Here is a 14332-nt window from a genome sequence, read left to right on the forward strand (position 1 = left end):
TTAGCTTTTTGTGGGAAATTTATCCAGGTTAGTCTTTCACCGACATTTTATGAAGTTATATTAATGTCCATAATCATAATAATAATAAACAAAACAACAACAACAATAATAATAATGAATAAAGTAAGCAAACAAACAAAAACAGGTTTAATAATGTAAAAAAATAAATAAATAAAAGTTACATTTAAAAGCAAACAACTCCACAATTGATCAAACTTCCTGTGCCAATGATGGAGTACAAAAGTTTAAAACCATGCCCTTTGGACTTCCTGGGATCACTGCCACTTTCCAGCAGCTGATGGACAGAGTGCTTCGGCCGCATGGGTCCTACACAGCCACACACATTGATAATATCATCATCTGCAGTGACAGCTGGGTTTCATGGCCACCCCAACCAAGTGTCAAGTGGCCACCCATGATGTCTCTTACGTATCATATTCTGTGGGGTGAGGAAGGGGAAGCTACGACCTTTGTTGGAAAAACTCCAAGCCCTAGTGGGCTGCCCTGTCCCTTTCACTAACAAGCCAGTCTAGTGGCTTATTCAAATAGTGGGGTACTATCAACGGTTCATCCTACCACGGCTGCCGCTTTGACAGACCAGGTTAAGGACACTGCAGCCAAAAGGGTCTATTGGATCAAAAGCTGTGACAAGGCATTTAGGGCACGACAAGAGCCATTGACCCAGGAGCCAGTACTATTCCACTCAGCCTTCTCAAAGCCCTTTATTCTCCAAACAGATGCGTCCGATGGCAGACTCTGAGCAGTGCTATCTCAACAAGTCAGAGGAGGAGAACACCCTGTTGTCTATCTCCTCAGGAAGTTGTTCCCACAGGAGGTAACCTAATTAGGCATTGAGAAGGAGGCTCTGGAGGTGAAATGGAGCCACTGATGACTTAATGCTATTATTGGTGATGGCAGCCTTTACAGTGCCTTTACAGCACAGTAGCTTGCTGTCTCAGGAGTGTCAAAAATCACACCCTCCCCACCCCAAGTGCAGCAAGTTTGAGCGCTGTAATGCACCAGTGTAGACAGGCTCTGAGCGTCGACCTGGTTGACCAGGAGTGCTGGGAGATCTCTCTCCCCAGCGCTCGCAGGTGACCCCACAGGCAGCGGTTTGCTGTCTAGTGAAGACAGAGCCAAATGCTTCACAACCACTGCGCGCCTCCGGAGGGAATTCTGCTGAAACCAGCGGGCTCTCACCTTGGCGTGGAGTTCTGGGAGATGGTGCGTTTAAGCATGCGGGAGTCTGGAGGGTCAACTCTGTTCCGGTCCCAGAGGCTTGAATTATCTGGGGATCCTGGGGCTCAGAAGATTGGGTTCCCCTTTCTTCAATCCGGTGGCACCTCACCAGGTCTGGGATACACACACCAGTAAACAGAAACCTTCTCAGTGCCCAGCATTCAAACCCCCTTAACTCTGACCAGGTGGGGTCTGGAGACATGAATGGAGAGGTCTCCCCCTCAGGCTGCCACATCCCTTTGCCTTGGGCTGAGGGGGGATCTTTCCTGGATGCTTCTCCCTGTTTCTGGATAAGAGTCTCTCCCTCCAGGGCTGCCACCTCCTGCTCCCTTTGCCTTGGGGTGGGAAGGTTTCTATTAATGGTTCTTCCTGGGCTGGGGAGAGGCTGTCTCCTGTTCCACGTCTTCCACCGTTCTCTGTGGCCAGGATAGAGCAGCTGGTGACTTTAACCAGAGAAACCGGTGGCCAGGAGCCCCCCCGACTCTGCTGCTGGGAATGTGGCAGCCCCGGCAGGGGGAGCGGGGAGATGGAGCAGGGGAGGAGGCAGAAAAGCAGCAAGATAGACCGGAGAACCCAAGGGGACTGTCTGTGACTCCATGTTCAGGCTGTTATGGTGCTTGAGAGGATCACATTTGATACCTAGCGTGGGGTTTGTACCCTGGTTTGGAACTGTTTGCCCTGAGGTTGGTACTCACATTTGTGAGCTACTCTAGACAGTGGAGTTGAACCTGCATCTCCCACATGCCAGCTGAGGGCTCTCACCATGGGGGTGAAAGTTATAAGGCAGGTGACATCAAAAAACCCACCTCCACCTTCTCCCCACCCCCACACTCACACTTTGTGTGGAGCGAGGCAGGTGCCTGACTCATTCCAGCAAGAAATGCCGTAGGAGCCTGAGCCACTGACCGTCAGGTGCTAGGTTCCCGTCTGTGGGCGGCTGAGCAGAGACCAACGCCCCCTGCAGCCCCGGTTTAGGCACCTGTCGGTGAGAGGGGGCAGGGCTTAGGCCACCCCTCCCCCCTTGTCCCCTCCCCCCTTGTCAGCATCTCCCCTTGTCTTGCTTAGATGGCTCCCCGCCGAGTGAGCTGGCTTTTGTGAATCGCACTGTAAGGTGCCTCTGATGCCCACACATTGTCTAGGGGGTTCAGGCCCCTGACTCAGCTTTGCAGAGTGTGATTTTCTGGTTGCCTACAAACTAGGCCCTGTGACGCTCAGCATTGCAACACCAAGTCCCTTCGTGGATTGCACCCTGTGCAACCAGTCATCTCTCTGCAGCGCACAGCTGAGCAATTCCAGATTGACATGGGCGTGCACAGGACAGAGACAGAGCACAGGCTGGAGAGTGACACATCCCAGTAAAACCCCAAACTCTCCTCCTAGAGGTGCGATATTCCCTGTGGGGTCTAGGGGGACACAACCAAGTCAAGAAGCAAATCCCACGGCTCTGCCCCCGACAACTGCAGCTGGGACATTCAAGCGGAACAAACAAGAAGAATTGTTTGTAATGTTTTATTTACAGTAAGTAACTAAAGGTGGTAAGTAAAAGGAGCCGAGAAGGAGCCTTAATAACCACAGCATGGCAAGGAGACCCCCAGCTACGAGAACAGTTTTCTTAATGGCACCAAAATAGCACCAATGGCCAGGAATTAATACAGGGAATTAATAAATTACAGTCTCACTTTCAGTAACATGTCATAAATCTCTCTGTTCCCTTTCCTTTCATACTCTCCTTTTCTATTCATTTTTCTAACCCTCCCTTCTGATCCCTGTTTATTTTCCTGTTTTTCTCCCACTCTCCTCCCCTCCCTGTTACAGATCATCCCCCATGGCTGCTCCATTCCTCCCCCTCATAGAGACTGGGGTCTGTGAGGCTAGAGAGGCTGATTTCTGGTTCCCCCTTTGCTATGGGTCTCAGGGGCACAGTCGGAGCCGGGATCCCGGCCCCACCCCGAGCCAGGGGTGGATTCTCTCCCCAGGGACGGAGCCCGGCGGGAAAGTGAAGATCGGGGCCTCGTCACCAGCATCGATAAATGTCACCTGCCCCCGGCCACAGTCCAGACAAACCCGGATCCTGCTGGGGGCCCGGCTCCAGGGCAGGAGGGTTACAGGGGAGGTGAGAGCCCAGAACTGATCCCCCCACCGCCCCACAGCCCAGATCCCTCGCTCAGGGCTAAGGCTGATCTGTCCCTTCCTCCCCACAGACTCTCTGGCCACCCCCACAGCCCAGCGTTGCCCACCCCCTACCTCCACCTCCCAACAATGTCTCCCCGAGGTGAATCCCTAACAGCCCAGCACACAGTGCTCAGTGTCAAATCTCTCAGGGTTGTTGGGCAGTCGCTGCCTCGTGTCTCCCCATCTCACACTTTTCCCACCCTCAGACAGGACGAGGTGGGGATCAGCCGTGTCTGGATCCAGAGTCACATTCGCTGGGGAGAGAGAATCGGAGCGTGAGGGGCAGAGCTCAGCCCTGGGGGAGGCTGGGGCCATTTCTCACACTCCCCAGCAGCCCTGTTCTGGCTGGGACAGGCCTAGATCCCAGGGAGCTGCCTCTGTCCTGGGCACCTGAGACTGAGCAGGGATGTCACTGCACTTCCTCAGTCTCTGTAAGGAGACCCACTTCATTAGTTTCCCATTTGCTTGCATAAGCTTCAGCTCCCACCTACCCCTGTTGATTCTGCTCCATTCCCAGCAGGAGAGACACACCAAGAAAGGTTTTAGTGGGGAGGGAGCAGAGGAAGCAGGTACAGTTTTGAATCCGAGACGGAACCTCCCTCCCCTAATGCAGCCTCCACTCCCAGGGCTGGGAACAGAGAGGAAGGTGCAGCATTGGGGAAGAGCTGATTAACACCAGAGAGTAGGAGGTGGCATTGGGTGGGGTAGCCCCATCCCCAGCCCAGAGAGAAGGGAGGAGTTCCCAGCATCAGAGGAAGAGCATCTTTCCAATCCAGGAAGCAGGGAGCAGCTCCAATGAGAGAGCCCAGCCCTGCCCAGAGGAAAGGCAGGATGTTGGAGAAGGGCGATGAGGAGACCCCCCTGCACTGGGATAAAGTAGAGGGATGTGTCAGTCCTCAGGGCATTGAGCTCTGTTCGGGTGCTGCTCAGGGAGAGTGTTTCTGTTCATTAGCATGGGCATGAACTCAGCACTCAGGTTGATGTCAGGATTATTTGTGTGATGTCAGCCTGGGATCTCCCCAGCTGTTCCGGCACCTTGGCAGAAGTTGGGGAGGGGGGTACGAGGTCCCACCACCTGTGGCCCTGCCCTCTCCCTGGCCCTGCCCCACTCTTCATCTTCCCGCTGAGGCCCTGTCTCTGGCCAGGCTGGGAGCCTTGGCCACTCTGGAGAGCCCCTGAGCCTCCACCTTCCCATGTCCCCACTCTCCGGCGTGCAGCACCCAGGGCAGGTGGAGGGTCCGGGGGGAAGAGGAGCAGGGGTGGGGCCACTGAGAGGGACAAGCACCAGGAAGAAGCTGCACTACACAAGGCACAGTTGATCAGCCGCCCCTCCATGAAGCACAGCCAATGCTGCGATGTTCCACGCCTGCCCAAGGCTTGCAGTGTGGGGGGCCAACAGGGCCCCCTGCCCCCAAACTATGCCCATGTTAAAAAGTGGGTGGGCTTGGCCCCCTGGGCCCCCATGTTCCAGTGCCCCTGGATCTCCTCACTGTTTAATGGGTTATTTTTAGGGCTGTGTGTGTCATGGCCACTGGTGATTTGGTTGGTAACTTTCGTTGCAATCTCAGGAAGATGTTTTCACTGGAATTTTCTCATAATTTAAAGACAATCTCCAGCTGCAAACTCACCCTGTCTGTGTGCTCCTAGGGATTCCCCAATTTGTGTCTCCAGTGCAGACGGCAGAGTGTCTGGCAGGGGAAAGGAGAAAAGAGATGAGATTTCAGGCTTTCTTATTTATAACAGGTTTCAGAGTAACAGCTGTGTTAGTCTGTATTCGCAAAAAGAAAAGGAGTACTTGTGGCACCTTAGAGACTAACCAATTTATTTGAGCATAAGGTTTCGTGAGCTACAGCTCACTTCATCGGATGCATTCAGTGGAAAATACAGTGAGGAGATTTATATACACACAGACCATGAAACAATGGGTGTTTATCATGCATACTGTAAGGAGAGTGATCACTTAAGATGAGCTATTACCAGCAGGAGAGTGGGGTGGGGGGAGAGAAAACCTTTTGAAGTGATAATCAAGGTGGGCCATTTCCAGCACATTTCAAGGAGTTAACAAGAACATCTGAGGAACAGTGGGGGCGGGGGGGGGGGGGGGAAAGGAATAAACAAGGGGAAATAGTTTTACTTTGTATAATGACTCAGCCACTCCCAGTTCTATTCAAGCCTAAGTTAATTGTATCCAATTTGCAAATTAATTCTAATTCAGCAGTCTCTCATTGGAGTCTGTTTTTGAAGTTTTTTTATTGAAGGATAGCCACTTTTAGGTCAGAAATCGAGTGACCAGAGATATTGAAGTGTTCTCCAACTGGTTTATGAATGTTATAATGCTTGACATCTGATTTGTGTCCAGACAGTCCCCCAACCTGAAGCAAATACTCACCAGCAACCTCACACCACACAACAGAACCACTAACTACAATACCCACCTGCGGAAGTGAAGAAACAGATTGATAGAGCCAGAAGAGTTCCCAGAAGTCACCTACTACAGGACAGGCCCAACAAAGAAAATAACAGAACGCCACTAGCCGTCACCTTCAGCCCCCAACTAAAACCCCTCCAACGCATTATTAAGGATCTACAACCTATCCTGAAGGATGACCCAACACTCTCACAAATCTTGGGAGACAGGCCAGTCCTTGCCTACAGACAGCCCCCCAACCTGAAGCAAATACTCACCAACAACCACATATCACACAACAGAACCACTAACCCAGGAACCTATCCTTGCAACAAAGCCCGTTGCCAACAGTGCCCACATATCTATTCAGGGGACACCAACACAGGGCCTAATAACATCAGCCACACTATCAGAGGCTCATTCACCTGCACATCCACCAATGTGATATATGCCATCATGTGCCAGCAATGCCCCTCTGCCATGTACATTGGTCAAACCGGACAGTCTCTACGTAAAAGAATAAATGGACACAAATCAGATGTCAAGAATTATAACATTCATAAACCAGTCGGAGAACACTTCAATCTCAATAAGACCAACGTCTTTGCAGCCTCACAACCATCCCAGGACACAATCTGCAAGAGAGATTTACATTTCCCTTTCTCATCCCCTCCCAGCCTTCAGACTCCAGTTGGTTTGTCTCATTCACTCACTGCCTTTTGTCGTACCCTAGATCCAGATCATACAAAGACTTTGGCAGAAAAGTAACTTTACCCACTTTGGTCCCTTTGGCCAGGGGTTGGCAGCATCATGTTGTGCGACGGACACTTGACAAAATTACCGGAGTGAGTGACGGACACTGGCGGGGGGTTATGTCATTCAGTCATCATTCAACCCGTAAAATAACACACAATTTTCCACACTGAAAAAACCATAACCTAGCTCGTTAATAAATAATAAATAATAGTAATAAACTCAACTCACGTTAGTGTTTTTGAATGTACCTCACTGCTGCAGTCAATATTTTTTTTGTGGGATGGGGGCATTGAAATAAATATTTATCCTAAAACCATATTTCAGTGCTTTGTTGTCACTAGTTTTTTATTTTTCTTGTTTAAATAATATGTCTGATGGGAGGATGAGTGTCTGTGTGTGTGTGTCCCACCTCTACACCACTTACCCCATGTCTATCCCCTGTCTGTGTCCCTTACATGGGAGATCCCCCATCGTGTCACAGGATGTGGGAAGCAGAGAATGGGGGTCTCTCAGTGGAGCAGGGTTTCCCTTCCCTTCACTGTGACCAAGGCACCCCTCTCCAGGCAGGGGTTATCCCAGGGTGGGTGGGAACCTCCTCTGCCTCCTGACCAGGACATAGGGACAAGCTCTGGCTCTGGCTGTGAGGGGAGGCACTGAAGGGCAGGGGCTAGGCTGAGGGGGGATGTGCAGTGGGTTCAGCACTGAGGGGCTGGAGGGAGCTCGGCTGAGGGAGGCTGTGCAGTGGGGGGCGACACTGAAGGGCTGGAGCTAAGCTGAGGGGGGCTATGCAGTGGGGTCGGCACTGAGGGGCTGGAGCTAGGCTGAGGGGGGCTGTGCAGTGCAGGGTGGCACCGAGTGGCTGGAGGGAGCTCGGCTGAGGGGGGCTGTGCAGTGGGGGGCGACACTGAAGGGCTGGAGCCAGGCTGAGGGGGGCTGTGCAGTAGGGGGTGGCACTGAAGGGCTGGAGCCAGGCTGAGGTGGGCTGTGCAGTGGGGTGAGGCACTGAAGGGCTGGAGCTAGGCTGAGGGGGGCTGTGCAGTGGGGTCGGCACTGAGGGGCTGGAGCTAGGCTGAGGGGGGCTGTGCAGTGCAGGGTGGCACCGAGGGGCTGGAGGGAGCTCGGCTGAGGGGGGCTGTGCAGTGGGGGGCGACACTGAAGGGCTGGAGCCAGGCTGAGGGGGGCTGTGCAGTGGGGTGAGGCACTGAAGGGCTGGAGCTAGGCTGAGGGGGGCTGTGCATCCAACCACAGAGAAGTTAGCAAAGTCCAATACCCCTTGTGTGGAGACAAGAGTCAAAGTGGCGTGTGCATAATCAGTAAAAAGAGGACTTGTGGCACCTTAGAGACTAACCAATTTATTTGAGCATGAGCTTTCGTGAGCCACAGCTCACTTCATCGGATGCATACCGTGGAAACTGCAGAAGACATTATATACACACAGAGACCATGCGAATACAGACTAACATGGCTGCTACTCTGAAACCTGCATAATCAGTGGGAATAAACCAATCAGAGAAGAGAACAATAACATGAAAATAGCTTGAACAAAAAAAGCCCTGCCAATGATATGTTCATGCATGTATATATAGGATATAAGGAATATAATATAAGGAACTTAATATTCATACCACTCAAAGGTGATTGGAACAGAACTAGTAAATATGCAATTTGGATGTGTATAATATGTCAGACATTGTAAGGGGTGATCAGAGCTTCGAAGGAGAAATGCCCCATGACCTACCTACGGTCCGGGAGAAGGGAACTGACCAGCACTTCTTTCTATATGCGATGGCTAGTAGCAAATATCCCAATGGCTGGTGATGGGGCACTAGACGGGGAGGGCTCTGAGTGAGAGAGAAATCTTTCCCAGATGTCTGGCTGTAGGGTCTTGCTGAAATCCTCAGTGTCCAGCTGACCACAATATTTTGGATAGGGAAGGAATTTTCCACCAAGTCAAATTGCCAGAGACCCTGGGGATTTTTTTTGTTTTTTGTCTTTTGCCTTCCTTTGCCATATGGGGCACATATCATTTACCGATGTTAAACTAGAATAAATTATGGATTCTCTGTAACTTGAAGTCTTTAACTCATTATATGAGGGCTTCAGTAATTCAGCCAGAGTTTACAGGTAAATTGCAGGAGTGGGTGGGGAGGTTCTGTGGCCTGCAATGTGCAGGAGGTCAGAGTCGATGGATCATGATGGTCCCCTCTGACCTTAAAGTCGATGAGTCATTTCTTACTTTGTAACTGTAATTGAAAAGCATGTTTCTGGTGCAAACAAAGGTTTGAATTAATCAACCTGAGTGTCTTGGACACAAATGTCTGGCCATCTCACCCAAAAATTAAATAGAAGCATCATCTAAGTGTGAACCAATTGACCAGCACCATTCTCTTCCCACAGTCTCAGAGGCTCATCCCAATTTCCATTCCTAGATCCATTTTAGGTACCTTTGAATTTCCTCAGAGTCTCCATTAGCACAATAGTTTTCTGGGAGAAATCGCTGACTCGCTCTCCCAGTTCAGGAGAAATCTCCTCTGGCTGCTGGAACTTCCCCTTCTCACACCTGGAGAGAAACAAATTCATGTGATTATATTTCATTGTGTGACTCATTATAAATTCTGGCTAGTGAGTCGCTGCTCTAATATGCCTGGAGTTAGAATTCCTCGACTTCTCCGAGCCTCAGAGCAAGTGCAACACAGCCCATGGCCATACAATCTTCCCTTCAAAGGTCTCATTAATATTCTTCAGCTCTGGTCTGAAGAGATCAGCTCTGGGGACAAAAGGGGAAATGAGTCTCCATGGCCAATTCACTCCTTGGCTTCCATTCTCTGAGGGACAGGATGTTCCTATATAAAGTGCTATAGAAATCTGTCCACTAGGATCTAGACTGAGACTAGACTGGGAACTCCCCACTCCCCAGCTCATTCCACACAGGTCTCCTAACAACCCCCAGGCTGGGAAAGACTCAGGTGGGAAAGACTCTTGACCACTGCTGCCCTGGGCTGAATGGTAACCAGGGCCGCAGTAGTGACAGGCCCATATTCCATCCCCACAATCCTGAGGCAGCCAGTCACTCAGGGATGTGACATCTTGAGGAAACACTTGAGGTCAGTCTTTCCCACTGAATGGAGAATTCCAGAGTCTTCTGTACCAGGGTGAGAACCTCAGGATTAAATTTATCTGAGAGATTTGTATCCAAAATGTGACCTTCCCAACATACGTTGCTGTGGAGATCGGTGCTAACATCATCTCCATGCTCTTTCCCAGCATTGCCAAGTATATGTGGGAGTGAGAGAGAGAGCCACGTACCTACTCAAGGTGCTTCTGACATCCTAGAGGGGAGAGAGAGGAGAGAGAGAAATTAAAAAAATCTCAGATTAAAAAACCCCACCTGAAACACACTTGGGATTCCAGGAAAGGGATTTTGCAAATACAGGGAAAATCAGCCCTGCCCTGGCCCCAGGGCCATGGTTTCACTGAGCTAATGGGGCTTTTCCATCTCTAATATCAATGTGTCTCTGAGTCTGCAAAGAACAATAGTCATTCACATTTCAGCAATGCACACATTGAGTTACACTGAGATCTCTGACTGCTGGACCCCGGTGCCCGTACTTCAGGAGCTGTCCTGTCCCTGTGTTGGGATTTGGGATGTTTCTAGCTCAGTCTCACCTGCAGGAATTCACTTGCTGGCTTCTGACACTTCCCCTCCATCTCACTGATCAGCTCACTGAGACGGGAAATCCCCTCTGAGAGTTTGGTGATATTTTCATTCTGTATCTTCACAATCTCCTTGTCCAGCTTTTCCAGCTGGGCCACCAGGAGTCGCTCTTGTTCCTCCAGGAGCTCCCGCAGTTGCTGAAATTCAGACACAATCTTCTGCCTCTCAGTTTCTGTCTGTTTCTATAAGAAATAAGGAAAGGGCTGGTCAGGAACATGGATGGAGCCTGTTGACCTTTCATACAGTCTTACAAGAGAGAGTTTCTTTACAATCTCTAACACATCTGTGTAGAGACCAGGCCATGAGCCGACAGGCCTAGTGCTCAGAGCTGCAGTCAGAAGGAAGGAACTGCAGCCGAAGTCAGAGCTGGAGTCAAAGTCAGGATCTCACCAAGGGTTGGGGCTACAGTCGAGCTCAGAAGTCATGCCAAAAGCTGAGCCAGAATCAGTGTCTGGAGTCACATGGGGGATCAGGACTGGAGTCGGAGTCAGGCACCCTCGCGAAGGGTCAATCCAAAGTCAGACAGCAGCACTGCAGGTCAAACCTGAGTCAGGAACAACTCCAGGGCCAAGCCAGAGTCAGGGTCCAGTCCAGCAGCAGATCGGGAGTTCACTCAGTTGTTTGGACAACTTCCCGTGACTCCTGCTGGCGTAATTCATGTATCCGAACGTCTGCTCCAATCAGGAGCTTCGTAGGCAGATCCGCAGGTGGGCCAGAGTTCCACTAGCCCCGCCCCCCCGGCTCTGGAGAGCGGTCGGGTTGTCATGAGAGTCTCTGTGGGCTGAGGTTCCAAACCCACCATTCTTCACATCCTGACACTTGACTCTACACTGTGATCACAAAGGAGAGGATTTTCTTACAGCTTCGCATTTGGGCCCAATCTCTCTGCAAGGGCTGTCTCCGTGTCTACCAGGATATAGTCAGTGCGGTTTGGGAGAAATTTTGTGAAAGCCACAAGGGGTCGTAATTAACTCATTAACGAAAATGCATCTCAGATCTTGCAGAAGATGCTGTTGTCCTTCTCCAGGGAGAGAACATTTGTGATATGCACATCTGCGTGCACACACACAGAGTATCCCATGATCATGGAGAAACACACACAAGGCCACAGAGAAATCTACCAATAAACATCCCTCCCAGCTCCATGTCCCAGCAGGCGAAGAACAACAGGCACCGACCAGATACTCCTGGCTTCTCTTCTCTCCAGTCACTTTCAATCCCAGCATCTTTTCTCTCTCTTCCCTCAGAGTCTTCAAATGGGCTTGTATTTTTTCCTGAGAAACAGAAATGATTTGGTGGGTTTATTTTGAGGGTTGTAGGGGGTGGATGAGGTGTTTTCCCACCCAAAATTCAAGATAACAGTCAGTCTTCCTAGATAGACTAGGTGGGTAAGGCAATATCTTCTGCTGGCCCAGCTCCTGTTGGTAAGAAAGCCAAGCTTTTGAGCTTACACACAACTCAGCTCTGGGGAACGTACACTTTCCTAGGCCTGAAGAAGAGCTCTGTATAAACTTGAAAGCTTGTTGTTCACCCACAGAAACTGGCCATGAGCAGATATTACTTCACCTACCTTGTCTCTCTAATATCCCGGGACCAATAACAATATTGTATACAACAGTGAGTCTTTCTAGAGGTAGGACATCCGAGACACCAAGGAAATGAAAGCTTATTTATGGAAATTGGCCGTGTTTTGTATTCAGATTGTTTGAAGTTTTTACATCCACTTTCTCCATTGCGTGGAACCAGTGGAAAACTGGTGTCCCATGGCGGTGAATCTATAAAGCTGTTTTTGAGAAGATTTAACAAACAGTGATACCAATCCCAGAAACCACCGGGGGCAGCCATGTAGGCTGGGATGCTCAAAGGAGTCAAACTCCATTGACTTTCAGCCCTGTACCCCTGGGGATGGGATGGGTTGGACAGCACTGATGTAAGGACTAGGGCAAACCCCATTAGATGTGTTGACTTGTGTTAGGAACAGCTGGGGTTTGCCCTAGTGCTGTCCTAGCCCCTTTCCCTGCAATGGCCTCTGGGTAGCTACCCCAAAGTCCCTAGCAAAGACCCCAGAAGTGGTGGATTCTGGCAGATTTCAAAGGGCTGCCTGGTGGGACTAACGGAACCACGTTGGCTGGTCCTTGCCAATGAACACACGAGAACAGGTCAGACTGACACAGGTCTGCACTGCCCAGGGGTTAGTTTTGCTGAAGATAAGTCTGATCCCAGCGGCATGTGGCATGGACCTGAGCTCACTGGAGCCCTTGTGGCTGTGGACTGAAGGTGCTTGGGGTCCCACACCATGTTCAGCCCAGTGATCTCCTCTAGTGCAGGCCGGCAGCATCTGAGTTTAACCCTCATGGAGCAGCACAGGAATTCACAATCCCCGTGGGAAACCTGCTCTCACTGCCGGGCCTAGGAACTGTATCAAGGAGTCTTTTCCTCCTACTGTCTGCACTTCATCACTGCTCAGTCCTGCTGAAAGGGGCAGAGTAGCTAGTGGTTAGGGCACTGAACTGGGCCTTGGAAAACCAGGTTTTTATATCCAGCTCTGCCACTGATCTACGGAGTCACCTTGGACAAGTCACTTCCTCTCACTGTGCCTCAGTTTCCCCTCCCTCCCTTTGTCTGTCTTGTCCAGTTAGACTGTAAATGACTCGGGGCAGGGATTGGCCCTCACTGGGTTTTGTGCAAGGCCCCCACAATCGAGGTCAGATCTCATCTGGGGTCTCTAGGGGATGCAAATAACAATAAACACTGATACAACCAGTAATACCAGCCACAGCTTGTAACTCCCCCAATCAGCTTTCATGAAGTGAAGGCTACACACAGCTGAATGACAGGGTCACACCATTAACCTGTAATTAACATCCCAAGTTATTACCCATTAGACTGGGCAGCAACTCCCTACCTTGTACTCCTGGGCAGCTTCCTGTATGGGAACCACCCTGTGAGCGCGGTGAGCCCGGGACCTGTCGCACACCACACAGATGGGGGTTTGATCCTCTTCACAGAACAGTTTCAGAGCCTCCTGGTGTTCCCCACACACCTCGCCCCCTCCTGCTCCCTTCACTGCCTGGAAACTCAGCCGCTTGGCGATTTCTAGGATATTTGCCAGCTGCCTGTTGGGCCTGAGGTTTCTCTGTTGCACAGTTTCTCTGCACTGAGGGCAGGAGGCGGCTGTGTCGGGTCCCTCCCAGCACTGGGCGATGCAGGCTCCGCAGAAATTGTGCCCACACTCCAGAGTGACAGGGTCTGTGAAATACTCCAGACAGACGGGACATGTCGCTTCCTCCTGGAGACTTTCCATGGGGCTTGCTGCAGCCATGGCTCCCTCCGGGCAGTGGGACAGGCTTTGTTTCCATTTCCTGAGTTCACACTATGCCCTGCCTGCAGCAGCAAGGCGGGGTTTCCTTGCCTGAAAGTGACTCATGCTGTTTGCTGAGCAGGAAGAACCCAACCAATTTCACCCCGGGAGGCTTTAGTGAAAAAATGAACAGTCACACCCCTGACAGGTAACTTTCAGTGAAATTAGCTTGTAATTAAAACCCCAAAGGGCTCCCGGCCTGCAATCAGCCCCTGTGCTGGTGTGGAGGGTCACTGAGGCATCCCCCTGTGAGGATGAACCTGGAGGAGCAGCAGCTGTGTGTCTAAGGAGTGATAGTCAGGCTTGGCAGACATTTTTTATAATATAGAATTGTGACAGATAGTGTTTATTTTAAGCAATTTTTATATTTATTGATTTAAACTTTCACCGTTGCACAACAATCTGGGGTTTAAGCCTTTCATTCCAATTTAAATTTTCACAGTTGTGGGAAATTCTGGGGGGATCAGACAATATTTTGGTCAGGCCAGAACTAATTAATGACACTTGACACCGAGATTCAAAAAGTTGAAGCTTTAGAACTGTTAAAATTGTCTGTGAGCAGGTCAGTCTCCTCCCTCCCCCAGCAGCTCCCCCAGGGCAATGACCCAGTGCGTCCCCCACCACCACACGGACCGAGGCTGAGAGTCCATCTGCTGGCGGCTCAGGGGCCTGTGGAATGTGC

At 50.7% G+C, this 14332-nt stretch overlaps 1 pseudogene across 1 annotated transcript; it reads right to left on the bottom strand.

Moving 5' to 3' along the window:
• Window positions 1–2742: 2742 nt before the first annotated feature.
• LOC144274469 (zinc finger protein RFP-like) lies at window positions 2743–13667 on the bottom strand (annotated as a pseudogene). Its single transcript, XR_013347882.1, has 7 exons — window positions 13195–13667; window positions 11468–11563; window positions 10241–10471; window positions 9881–9903; window positions 9019–9134; window positions 5040–5099; window positions 2743–3665 (listed from the first exon to the last, which is right to left on the bottom strand). The product of XR_013347882.1 is annotated as a zinc finger protein RFP-like (transcript).
• Window positions 13668–14332: the final 665 nt, after the last annotated feature.

This window comes from Eretmochelys imbricata, chromosome 14 (genome assembly GCF_965152235.1).
Source record: "Eretmochelys imbricata isolate rEreImb1 chromosome 14, rEreImb1.hap1, whole genome shotgun sequence".
NCBI classification, from domain to species: domain Eukaryota; kingdom Metazoa; phylum Chordata; order Testudines; family Cheloniidae; genus Eretmochelys; species Eretmochelys imbricata.